The sequence below is a fragment of the Pelodiscus sinensis genome, chromosome 25, assembly GCF_049634645.1.
Source record: "Pelodiscus sinensis isolate JC-2024 chromosome 25, ASM4963464v1, whole genome shotgun sequence".
NCBI lineage: Eukaryota > Metazoa > Chordata > Testudines > Trionychidae > Pelodiscus > Pelodiscus sinensis.
In genome coordinates, this window is record NC_134735.1 from 14,050,065 (window position 1) to 14,061,135 (window position 11,071).

The following is an 11,071-nucleotide window of genomic DNA, read 5'->3' on the forward strand; positions in this document are numbered from 1 at the left end:
TTTGCCTTCCTGACACCTGCACCCCTCAACCCTCTCTAGCTTCTTGGTTCTCAGGCCAGGCCATGTGGTGTGCGGCTGCCCTGTGTGCCTGGGCTGGAGCCAGGGCTGCAGTGCTATTTTTAGTACCCTGGCCCTGGCCCAGGAGCAGCTGCCCTGTAGCTTGGCTGCAGTCCCAGCACACAGGGCAGCTGAGGGGGTGGACGGGTGCACAAACTTTGGGCTAGGGCAACAAAAGGCTGCGCTGGAAAGCCCAAAAAGCAGCCTCTGCTCCCCTCTGGGCAGATGGATTCAGGGGCCCTGGGGATCCATTCCCTCCTCAGAACTGGCTCCGGGCACCAAGCTGTGTGGGGTGCTGGAGTCGGGGCTGAAAGACTGAGGCTGCTGCCACTGAGCTGACAACTCAGGGGATGGGGCGGAGTGGCCAGAAGGGGAGGACGGGAGGCAGGGCGGAGACCAGGAGGATGGGAAGGAAGGCGGGGCAGCAGGGAGGAGTGAAGAGATGGGCAGGGGCTGGGAGACAAGGGAAGGCAGGAGGAGGGTGGCCCCAGCGGGCATGGAGAGGTGGCTCCAGGGTGCAGTGCAGGACTGGCCCTGCTTCCTCTAGGGCAGAAAGAAACGCAGCTCGGCTGCCAGCTGAAGGCCAAACACAGCTCCCAGCACTGCTGCCTCCCACTTCCCGCGGGGCTGAGGGCTGAAGTGGTGGTCACCCATCTCTGCTCCTTGGGGCAGCACACCCCTTGGGCCAGGACCCGCAACGGCTGTTTTTAAAGACGCCAGCATCCGCCCGCCATGTGGCAGCTGAAGATAGCCACTGTGTGGTGCAGGGGGCCAGATGCACCCCAATCCTGGCCCCCAGCCAGCCTGGTCCTGGTCCTGGTCTCCTCCCCCCCCCCCCAAGTCCAGCAGCAGCTTACCTTCAAGGTGCAAGGAAGGTGATGGCTGCTGTTGAGGAAGTGGACAGAAGTACAATTCTTTGTGCCCCACCCCCAGGCACACAACCAATCAAAGAGCCATATTTAGGTCACTCGTGAGCCATACGTTGCTGACCCCTGCTCTAGGGCCTGATTCTGATCTCAGAGAGCCTGGTGTCAACCAGGAGTAACTCCACAGCACACTGCCAGTGTAAAAGTGGGATGAGCTAGATTAGAATCAGGCTCCCAGTCTGAAAAATCTCAGCCAACAGATCTGCCCCTGTACCATCTGAGTCCCAGCTATAAACTTTACTGCGGGAAAATGAGTATTTCCAACTTTTCACCTCTCTTACCACTTCAGAGCCAGCGGGAGAGGGGACTGGCTTCTCTTCTGACTCATTCATCAGCAACAGAATTGCAAACTAACTTTCAGTGGTAGAATCTATTTCTAGTGCTGATCGAGCAGGAAGAACCCAGCTCAGCTCAGATCCAGGGGGAATTTTTTTCTTTTCTTTTCAGCACCTTCATCTTTAACTGTAAACTGAGCAGATTTAATCTGGAGTTACTGAGACAACAACATGGAAAGCTCTGATTGGGGCCCAGTGTGACAGCCATAGGATGCATTCCTTGCTGCAGAACTATGCTTCATACTCCCAGCTTGTTGCTAGCCCTCATGACTGCAAACAAAAATCTTAAAATTGAAGCCCAAGTGTAACCAATAGCGAGGTGTCTACCTAAGTTCAACCAGCCTGAAGCAATAATTTGGAGAGGTGTGAACGGCCCCAGTCCCTCAGTTGATGTTAACTCTGAAGATTAATGATGGTTACTTCACTATGTAGCACCTGCTCATTACAGCAGACACTCTCTGCCAGTGGGCTGATCCCACAGTGTCTAGTGCAGCTGTCTCTACTCTTTAATTGGTCTGAAGCCGAGGCAGAATTCAGAACGAAGGGCCCTTGCTGCAGAGCCGAGATCCAGCTGGTGGCAAAGGCGGGAACCTTGCCTCTGCTGCCATTGGTTGCTGGATTTCAGAGCACAGCTTCCTTTCAAATAACATCCCCAGGCAGTTAGTGAAGGCCGCCCTTCGCTTATAGGCTTTGAAGCATCGTCCCAGGGTATAAAACATCACCCCTTCCCCCCACAACTGCAGCAGCATCACCCCCGGCACAGCCGCTCCTGCAGCTTCGGCCTCCTGTTGTTGGATTCAGACCGTTAGCGCCGTGTGTGCTGTTTCTGTGTCGCTCGGTCAGATATCCACGTCAAGGGCCTTTCCAGGCTGCCAACTCTGCTCCCGCCGTCTCTTTGGTGCAGCTCACCAGGGTCGGGGCCTGTTCTGCCTCCTGGCGGCCTGGCTTCGGCGTGTAAAACTAAAATGACAGTTGCACTTTACCTGAGAACAATAAAGGTCTTTTTATTTTGTATACAACCCCCTCACCTGGACTCTGGTGTACTGAATGGTCCCCAGAGGGCCACTGGCAGCATTGAGTGGGGGACGGGTCAAAGCAAGGAGTGGAGCTCCCAGCTGACCAGGGGCAAGTCTCGCTGTAGGACCAATCACCAACTACTTTCAAACCCAAGGGTCTCTGCCATTGGTCCATGCTGGAATCCTCAAAGCCCCAGGATCTCTGCCATTGGTCCATGTTGGAGTCCTCAAAGCCCCAAGATCTCTGCCATTGGTCCATGTTGGAGTCCTCAAAGCCCCAGGATCTCTGCCATTGGTCCATGTTGGAGTCCTCAAAGCCCCAAGATCTCTGCCATTGGTCAATGCTGGAGTCCTCTAAACAGATTCATTGTTCCCCCCAAAGGAATGCTGTCAATAAATAGTGTCCCTCCAACATCTCATTTACTCTAAATGAGAGGGAAGGAGACCATAGGAGTTCAGTGGTGCTCTGGCAGGAAGGAGAGGTGCAGGGAGAGAGAGGGCACTGGCCCAGCCCATCCCCACTGAAATCTGGCCAGGATGCTGGGCCAACACGCTTCTTGACCGTGAGTGGCTGCATCCTGTGTCACCCCCGAGCTGGAGTCGAGGAGCAACACGCTGGGTGGCTCCGGCTCCTGGCTACCAAGCCACTCGCAGGGGGTGAGGAGCTAGTCTCTGCGCTCAGTGCGCGTCAGGCGAGCACGCAGAGACCAGCAGGTGGGCACCACAGCATGAAACGAGAGAAATCGGCACCATCTGCTTCTTCTGAGTTGGGTCTCCTGGGAAACAAGCTCCTCCCCTGGCAGGGGAAGGCAGCTGAGGAGGATGGAGGAGGAAGACGGATGAACGGAGAGGGGCTGGCTCATTGGAAACCGCTGGGGTCACCCCCCATAATGTCTCTTAGTTCCCATTCTCTAGTGTGTGCAGCCTTCGGCCTCTAGATGGCAGCAGACACCTCACTCCCTGGGACTTGGGCTCTCCTGTTAGGTGTGCAGGGGGCCGAGACGGGGGCACGGTCCCTTTATGTCGCTGCCTTCCCTGTTCTGAAGCAGCGTCGGCTTTCAGGTGAGAGGCCTCTTGGGATGCAGGCACCAGGGTAGGGCCTGGACAAGTCAGGTTCCCCAGTCACTGCGGCAGAGCCCTGGGTGCGGTGGGGCCCCTGGGTGGGATGCAAGCTCTGCAAGGGTATGTCTACACTACCCCGCTAGTTCGAACTAGCTCTACTCCTCGTGGAATGAGGAGTAACGGTAGTTCGAACTAGGAAGCCTAGTCCGAACTACCTAGTTCGAGCCCCATGTAGCCGCGCTGCACGGGGTTCGAACGAGCGGGGATTTAAAAATGGCGGTGCCCCGCTTATGCAAATGAAGCCCGGGAAATTCAAATCCCGGGCTTCATTTGCAATTGCTGTATGCCTACATTACCCCGCTAGTTCGAACTAGGAGGGTAGTGTAGACATACCCCAAAGGATCAGCCCGACATGACCCTTTCAAGGCCAGGCACCTGCTTTTTCCACAGCTTTGCCAGTCGAGTGGTCACCAAGCATCCTCCATGTGCCTGACAGCCAGGCCCATCCCCTCGGGCAGCACCTGAGCAAGAACTGCCCTCCCCACAAGGTGCTGCTGATGTTTCAAAAGGCATCCATTTGGAAACACTCCGGCTGTGTCTAGACTGGCAAGTTTTTCTGCAAAATCATCTGCTTTTGTGGAAAAACTTGCCAGCTCTCTACACTGGCCGCTTGAATTTCCACAAAAGCACCGACGATCTCATGTAAGATCTTATGTAAAATTGTCAGTGCTTTTGCGGAAATACTATGCTGCTCCCGTTCAGGCAAAAGTCTTTTTCTGAAAAACTTTTGCGCAAAAGGGCCAGTGTAGACAGCAGAGATTTCTTTTCCGCAAAAAAGCCCCGATGGCGAAAATGGTGATCGGGGCTTTTTTGCGGAAAAGCGCATCTAGATTGGCCACAGATGCTTTTCCGCACAAAGTGCTTTTGGGGAAAAGCGTCCTGCCAATCTAGATGCTCTTTTCCGAAAACGCTTTTAATGGAAAACTTTTCCGTTAAAAGCATTTCTGGAAAATCATGCCAGTCTAGACGTAGCCTCGGAGGAGAGGAACACTCACTAAGCTGGGTGGCATTTGAATTTTTTCTGAGCGGCCGCACAAGCCCCCAGCTTACAGGGAACTCTGGTCCTGGGGCCAGTTTTGTTCAACATCTTCATTAATGGGCTAGATTGTGGGTCGGTTTGCACCCTCTGCAGAATTGAGGATGACACTAAGGTGGGGGGAGAGGTAGATGACCTGGAGGGAATCGATGGAGGTGGATGGTATAAAATGAGCTGGACTGAGAAGGGAATCAAGCCTGGTTATACACAGTCAATTGGGGGTGGGTGAAAAGGGATTTGTCCCCACTGCTGTCTTACTTGTTGTGTTCCCACAGAGGCCATAGTCTGAGCCTTCCACCAAAAGAGATGGGGGAGTGTGATGGACCCGGTGGGGTCCGCACTAGCCATGGGGAAGGGCCCCTCCTCCCGACTGGGGAAACGGCCGCCGCGGGCGGCAGCGGGGCTGGCTCGGCACTGCTGGAGCCCGAACACAGAGCAGTGCGGGCGAACGCGCGCTGAGGGAAGCGGGGGCAGGCTCGAGCTGCTGAGCGGCATCCTACCGGTGCGCCACGACCCGCCCAAGGGGCAGAGCCCCGGGCACGCCTCAGGGGAGGCACAGAGGGGGAGGCATCGGGGGGGTGGGGCTAACCACCCTGACGTCATTCCCCGGGGACTTCAAATGTGGCGGCCGTACACCAAGGCGGGGGGGAGCGAGGAAGCAGCCACCCTGGCGTCGAGGTGCCAAGACTCCTGCCCCCCACGCAACCAGGAAGGACAGCGTCAGTAGCTGGCGGATCGTGCTGGGACGAACCAGGCATCTCTGACGGGGTGAGTGACTTGAACCGCGGCCTGCCGAGGGAGCTGACGGGCGGGGAGTGGAAGGAGCCCGGGGCGGGGCCTTTCTGGCGCCCGTGGGCAGACGAGTTTAGGGCACCGGTCCCGTCTGCCATGGAGAGGGGCCTATAGGTGCCACACTCCACTTAGGGCTCCGGGCTGGGACCCAGAGGAGAGGGCGGGCCCGGGTCCCCCACGCCCCATGCACCCCAACTCCGAAGTGATCCCCAGGAACCCAAAACCCAAGCGACGAGGGCACTGCGAGGACGGTGTCGCAACCCAGCCCTAAGGATGCCCACCCGCTCCTTGAGGGGCAAGAAAGGGGGCCAGAACCCCAAGGCCTGCAGGAGTGCAGGGCCCCTCCCAGCCCATTGGGGGAGGAGGGACATCGCAGTGGAGGGTCTGCTGACCCCTCCCTGCCGACTAGGGCAGAGGGGTGAGCGCACCCATCCTTTGAGACGCGAACAGACCTGCTAGGGACTGACCGGAGAGAGCTAAGGCGGAGGGTTCGCGGAGCCCCTCCCTGCTCCCCGGGGAAAGGAGTTAGGGGAGCGGGGCTCGCACCCCCAAAACCCGCCACAGGGAGGGTCAAAGCTTAGAGGACAGGAAGGGACCTCTCCTCTGCCCGAGCCAGCATCATGTGAGATGCAGAGAAGGAAGAGTCCAGAGTGACCTAGACAAATTGGAGGATTGGGCCAAAACAAATCAGATGAGGTTCCACAAGGACAAATTCGAAGTCCTGCACTTGGGACGGAAGAATCCCAAGTACTGGTACAGGCTAGGAACCGACTGGCTAAGTGGCACTTCTGCAGAAAAGGACCTGGGGATTCCAGTGAATGAGAAGCCGGATATGAGTCAACAGTGTGCCCTTGCAGCCAAGAAGGCTAATGACATATTAGGGGGCATTAGGAGGAGCATTGCCAGTAGATCTAGAGAAGTGATTGTTCCCATTTATTCTGCCCTGGTGAGGCCACATCAGATGTAGTATGGCTGGTTTTGGGCCCCCAACCAAAGGATGTGGACAAAGTGGGGACAGTCCAGTGAAGGGCAACAAAAAATGATTAGGAGGCTGGAGCACATGACAGCCAGGGAGGCAACAGCGCCACCCAGAGGGAACAGCCAGCATTTCAGCATTACAGAGTCACAGACATTGGGCTACTATATATATATATATGATTCTATGAGCCCCAGGCCTGGACCATAGGCACAATGGCTAGAGGCTGGCAATCCCTGGACTAGAGACAGTCACAGTGTTTCTGGCTACCTGTATTTGTATTACTCTAGTGCCCGAGTGCCACTGAAGCCAGAAAGTTTTGCAGAGCTGCACTGGTTTTGCCTGTTTGTGATGGGAAGGTTTCTGCACTCCAGTGTGGGCTGTCCCGGCACTTCTAACCAAGGGGAGAGGAATGAAAAACCTTGGACCCCAAAATGGCCGACTCGACATAATTCTGCTGCACAGTCATTTTTGGCTTGTTCCAACCTCAAACCCTCAGGTCTGCTCCAGCAGTCCCGCTTGTGCCCAGTGAGACTGTGGCATCTCTGCTGAGGCAGTCAGGGGTCCCAGTGCCCTGAACCCTGGCAGAGTTCAGAAGGCCGGGTGAGAGGTTCAAGAGTCCAGTCCAAATAGCCCTGCCGGCAACGTCTTTAGCAGCATGGACAGCCGCAAAAACGGAGCAAAGCGGGTGCAGCGTCTCAGTGCACGCTCACAGTGCGAGATGCCGTCTGCTGGGCAGTCCAGCCCATGCCCTTGTCCACACAGGGGAGTTACTCTGGGACAAGGTAGGGTGCGAACTGTTCTGTAATACCAATGCCCAGCTGGAGGATCGCTCTGCAAAAGCTGCACACAAGCTCCCAGTTCCTCCCTCCCGCCCTTTGGAATACAGGGAAATATTACCAGCAGGATAATGGGCAGTTTGGCTCTGAGCGGAACATGCGCATGGGATGTGTTTCTGGGGCTCGCTTTGGACTGAGTGCTGCCGCCCTCCCCCGCCTTGCTGACCTTATCGCGCTAACCCAAACCACGTTCCCGCAGTGTGTGTGGGGTGATAGCCTGGGTGTGTTGCCAAGGCCCTGGCTAGGGATAAGGAAGCTGGCAGAGTGGCCAGGTGTTCTCCCCTGTGCTCTTCGCCCCGCACAGCCGGTCCCTTATCAGCCTGCCACACTCTTCCCCGGAGCGGTATCACTCTCCCTTGCAGCCTGACGCTCAGTGGAGCTGCAAACAGGCGCTGGGCTCTTGCCTTTGCCCTCCCACCGGGGTTTTCAGGAGGGAGCTGTGCAAACACTCATAAAAACGCCTGCCCCTTCAAGACAAGCTGCTCTCCCGTCAGCCTGGCCAGAGGTGGGGGGGACTGTTTGTATCCCCTGGAGAGGAGGGAGATAGTCTGCCTGACTCTACTGGCTCCAGGAATAATAACAGTCCATGCTGGGTATCACACACCTAGGCTACGTCAACACTGCAGTGCTATTTGCTCTCCCACGTCTTCACGGCAAACCCGTTATTGCAAAATATACCAGGCTCGCAGGCCTGATGTCCCTGCAGACCTCATCCACGAGGAGTAAGGGACGTTTCGGAATAGCGCTCTGTTTCAAAATGAACTTGAAATAAGCTGCGCAAATTGCGTAGCTCAAATTGTGTCGCTTATTTCGAGCTACAGGTGCAGTGTAGATGCATAGAGCTCTACATGCACACGGTACCAACTAGCATCCCTCCCGCCCCTTGGAATACAGGGAAATATTACAGTCAGGTCACCTGTAATGTGGTACCCTCTGAGCTCTGCTGGACAGAATCTAAGCAGCTCAGTGGTGCACCATAAATCCTACACTGCTGGCAGCTTGTGGAGGATCTCTGTTAGCTCCAACCTGAGCCTGCTGAGTTCTATCCATGCGGCTGTTGCGGCACCCCAAGTAGCTGCGATGTGCAGCACGTTGACAGCTGTGGCGTCCTCGCTGATGATGATTAGTCTTTTGAAGAGAGAACAACGCCTCGCTCAGCAGGAATATGTGGTGAAGCGAGGACAGGCCTGCACATAGTCATTGCTCTTGCTATTTCTGAGCCTGCAGCTGGCAAAGGATGCGCAGCTGGCTAGAACGTCGTGTCATCGGTGACCCTGACATCTTGGGAGCCCAGCAGCAGAGACTAATATTAGTCATTATAGCTGAAGACGGTCTGACAGTTCTATAGCACCTTTCAGTCCATATGGCTCTGGGGTCGGATTCACTGCACCCAGCCCCTGAAATGCAGCCACCTCGGGAGTGAAGCACAGATGTTTAGGCCAGGAAATGGGGAATACTGAATTCAGTTAAAACTGTCAGGGGGATTTCAGAGAGACAGTGCAATTACCCAGTAGAACAGTGGTCACCAACCAGTAGATCAGGATTTACTGGTAGATCTTGGAGCCTCTGACGGGGGATCCTGACTGGTTTGGCCTGGAAGCTCTCAAGTTCTAGCACTTCAGTTGCCCCTCCACCCACTGTCATGCACTGCCCACTGCCTTAGAGCTGCCCCCCTGGGAGCCTCCTGCTTGCTGTGCAGGGTGTGGGAGGGAGAAGAGGGGGGTTCTGATGTCAGCGTGTACCTCCTCCCCCCACTCCTGTACCCTGTCTCCACACAGAGAAGGGATGGAGGGAGGTTGACAATGCAAATCTGTTACTCTCACACAACGTGTGCGTCTCTGCCATTCTCGCAAACACACTGTCCCACGCTCAGCTGTCCAGCACGTATCTGGGGATCGTTGTTACCACTTTTACTGCTTGCTAAGTGTTTTATTTGGGGCTTTGACTGGTCTGTGCATTTCATAACTTTCATTTCATTCTTATGCTTAAATTGAATTGAGTTCTAAAATGACTAACCTGTTGTGGCTGGAGCAATTACCCCGTGGGAATTGTTGCTCCTGGAGGTGGCTGGCACGTCCCTGCAGCCCTGAGCAAGGCAGAGCAGGGGTCTGCACACACTGTCGTTGCCTGCAGGCACCGCTCCTGCAGCTCCCAGTGATCAGTAACGGGGAACCGTGATCAGTAGAAGCTGTGGGCTCAGTGCTGGTAGATGAGGGGCAACATATGGTACCATGGAGCCATTGCTGTACATGCCAGCTGCTTTCAGGAGCAGTGCAGGGCCAGGGCAGAAGTAAGCCTGCCTTAACCCCACTGCTCCACCACCCAGAAGCCATCTTAAACAGTCCCTAGCCAGAGCCTGCTTCCTGAAGCCCTGTCCCAGCCCTGAACCGCCTCCTGCACCCAACCTCCTGCCCCAGACGTGAGTCCCCCTGCACCCAAACTCCTTCCCAGAGCTTGCACCCCAATCCTCCACCGTGGGCTAAGCCCGGAGCCCCTCCCACACTCTAAACTCCTTGGCTACGTCTACGCTGGCATGATTTTCCGGAAATGCTTTTAACGGAAAACTTTTCCATTAAAAGCATTTTCGGAAAAGTGCGTCTAGATTGGTAGGACGCTTTTCCGGAAAAGCCCCGATCGTCATTTTCGCGATCGGGGCTTTTTTGTGGAAAACACTACTGTGCTGTCTACACTGGCCCTTTTCCGGAACAGTTTTCCAGAAAAAGACTTTTGCCCGAATGGGAGCAGCATAGTTTTTCCAGAAAAACACTGATGATTTTACATTAGATCGTCAGTGCTTTTCCGGAAATTCAAGTGGCCAGTGTAGACAGCTGGCAAGTTTTTCCGGAAAAGCGGCTGATTTTCCGGAATAACTTGCCAGTATAGACACAGCCCTTGGCTGAAGACCAGAGTCTGCACCCTAACCCCCTATCCCAGCCTGGTGAAAGCGAATGAGATTTGGGGAGGAAGAGGGATGGAGTGAGCAGGGTGAGGCCTCTGAGAAGACATGGAGCAGTGGTAGGGCCTCAAAGCCGGGCCAGGGTATTTGGGTTTGAGGCAGATCTTACATTGCACTTACATTGAAAAAGTGATCTTGTGGTTAAAAAGGTTGGAGACCCCTGCATTAGAATTTGGCCTGGATACCACAGCTAGTGTTCCAGCAGTTGTGAAAAATACCATGGACTCTTTCGTGACGACAAGTGGTCAGGACCTCTTGTTATCCAGCAGCATTCCAGCAGCACCGCACCACACCGCACCCCTTCCTGGGAGCACCAGCTCTGCCCTGATTCAGAGGGAAACACACTTTGATGGGTTCAGTCACAGAGATGCCCTTGAGACTGGCACTTGGTGTATTGAAACTACCTCTGAGCCTGTCTACCTGCCCTCTGGGCCACCCCACCATCCCGTCCTGCCGAGCCAGAAGCTCTGGTTTCCTGCAGCAAAGGCACAGAGTTGTGGTTGCAACCCACCGCAGAGCAACACAGACACTGACAGCAACTCAACTCTAAGAAGGCAAAGCTTCCAGAAGCACGACCCTAATGAGATCAACACTCCAGATAAATCTGTCTGACTCTGCATGAAAGTTTGACACAGAGAAAGCTCATCAAAGAGCAATGCAGAGCTGTTGTCCCCACATCCAGGTAACAATTATTTACACTGGGTTTGATAATAAACAACAGTGATTTTACTATATATAAAAAGTGGGATTTAAGAGATTGCAAATGATGACAGACGGAGCAAAGTAAGTTACTAAGCAAAATAAAACAAGACACGCCAACCAAGCTTAATGCTCTAAGACACTTGTTACATGCAATTTCTTATCTTAACAGTTGCTCAAATCACCTTCTCGTATAAACTAGGCAGCCTCCTAGCTCTAGCCTCATCCTTCCCCCTGTTCAGTCTTAGAAGTTTATAGAAGCCTTTTTAGGTGGTATCTGGCAGCAGCCCCGATTGTTTGTTTTCATGCTTTTCTAT